Consider the following 2,550-nt stretch of genomic DNA (forward strand, 5'->3'; position numbering starts at 1 on the left):
CGTATGGAGTCAGCTATTATGAGGGGGCATAGCTTTAAATTAAGGGGGGGTAGGTATAGGGCAGATGTTAGGGGTAGGTTCTTTACTCAGCGAGTCGTGAGTTCATGGACTGCCCTGCCAGTAGCAGTGGTGGACTCTCCCTCATTATGGGCATTTAAGCGGGCATTGGATAGGCATATGGAGGATAGTGGGCTAGTGTGGGTTAGGTGGGCTTGGATCGGCACAACATCGAGGGCCGAAGGGCCTGTACTGCGCTGTATTCTTCTATGTTCTATGTTCTATGTTCTAGTGAAAGAACAGTGATATATTTCCAAGTTAGGATAGTGACTGGCTTGGAGCAGATCTTGTAGATAGAGGTGTTCCAATGTATCTGCTGCCCTTGTCCCCAATAGAAATGGGCATGGGATTGAGAAAGTGCTCTCTAAAGAGCCTTGGTGAGTGACCACACTAATCTTGCAGATGGTGCAGGCTGCTGCTAATGATTGTCAGTGGTGGAGTGAGTGAATGCTTATGGGTGGGGTGCCAATCAAATGGAATGATTTTTCCTGGATGCTGTAAAGCTCCTTGAGTGTTTGTTGGAGTTACACCCATCCAGGATAGTGGGAGATATTCTATCACACTCCTGATTTATGTCTTAAGGAAGAAGGACAGACTTTGGGGAGTCAGGAAGTGAGGTACTCACCACCAGATTCCTAACCACTGACCTGCTCATATAGTCACTGTGTTTATTTAGATAGATTAGATTAGATTACAGTGTGGAAACAGGCCCTTCGGCCCAACAAGTCCACACCGACATGCCGAAGCGAAACCCACCCATACCCCTACATTTACCCCTTATCTAACACTACGGGCAATTTAGTATGGCCAATTCACCTGACCCTGCACATCTTTGGACTGTGGGAGGAAACCGGAGCACCCGGAGGAAACCCACGCAGACACGGGGAGAACGTGCAAACTCCACACAGTCAGTCGCCTGAGGCGGGAATTGAACCCGGGTCTCTGGCGCTGTGAGTCAGCAGTGCTAACCACTGTGCCACCCACAAAGATAGTTGAGTTTCAGCTTCCAGTGAATAGTATTGACTATTAAAACACTACTAAATGTCAAAATCTAGGAACTGGACGTAGCTTCCATGTTCTACACGAGAGTCCCATGAGGCAAATGATTGGAAATTGGCTGAAGCTCAGTGAGCTTTACAAAGTTACATCAGGCTACCACCTGCTCTATTCCTACCTTGGGAGAGAGCAATTCAGTCTGTTCCATTCTCATTAATCTATCACATCTGGCTTGTGCATGACAGTGACTAGAGAAGGAATACTTCCAAAACCTTTGATATTAATGAAGTGGTTCAATAATTTCAGCTGATTAGGTTGACCTTTCTATGGACAGAAAGTAAAGTTCTTTATTTGGGCATGGAATGCCGATTCACAATGATCTGGGCTCCTTCAAGGTGCAAGTGACATGCATCTTCTCTGTGACCAGATGAGCTGTTGCTGCTGATGGCACATTACAATTCTTAAAAAACTGCACTGGAGAAATGAGGCTGAAGAAAAGGGATGATGCAGTATTGGGAGGCACTATCCTGGAAATGTCCCCAAGAAAAGGAGCAGTGATCCCATGTGGAGGTAGTAAGCCATCACGACTTGTCATTCTTGGAGGACAATGTAATTCCCATTTGTAGGGAGAACCACATGGATGAGCCAGTATGACTTAATCCACTTAGCCTGACCAAGACAGTCCCTGCTCCAATCTATGGTTGCAGTCTCCTTACTTCACCCTAACACACACCCTTGCCTAATATTTCCTGCCTGGCCAGTTACAGTTTAATCAGGAGGGTGATTAATAGCACCTAAGTGTGAAAGAAGGAACCCATCATTTGATGTGACTCCCGCAGATTTGATACTAAAGTTGTACACATCTGTTCACATCTGTAAGCAGGAGTCACCAAGCATGTGTGGACCGCTGCCAAGCCTGGGGTTACGGATGCTCCACGTACCAGCTCACATGTGGCCTAAGGTCAGGCAGAGGTTGGGACAGGAAACATGGATGAAGTTAGTGTGACAACATACAGAGCACTGAGGAGCATTCAGGGTCAAGGTGGCAGTCAGTATGGAGTGACATGCTCTTCCTGTCAGATGTGGGAGATCAGGGAGCAGTCAATTGTCTGTGGTGACTATGCCTACAGGAAATGGGTCTAGCTGCAGCTCCTCTCAGACTGTATTGATTGATTAGAGCGACGGTTGGATGCACTGAGGAGCATACAGGAGGTAGAAAGTGTGATGGATAGTAACTTCAGGGAGGTGGTGATTCATGGGAAATAGAGAATATACACCGGATCATCAACGCCACACTCACAGGAATCCGATTCACGTGAGAGCAAGAAAAGGACAACCAAATCCCATTCCTAGACCTGAGGGTACAGAGAACACCAAACGGAGAATTCACCACTAAGGTACACAGGAAAGCCACACACACAGACCAAGTCCTGAACTATGAAAGCAACCACCCCAATACACACAAACGAAGTTGCATCAAGACACTAATCAAAAGGG

This window comes from Chiloscyllium plagiosum, chromosome 36, assembly GCF_004010195.1.
Source record: "Chiloscyllium plagiosum isolate BGI_BamShark_2017 chromosome 36, ASM401019v2, whole genome shotgun sequence".
NCBI lineage: Eukaryota > Metazoa > Chordata > Chondrichthyes > Orectolobiformes > Hemiscylliidae > Chiloscyllium > Chiloscyllium plagiosum.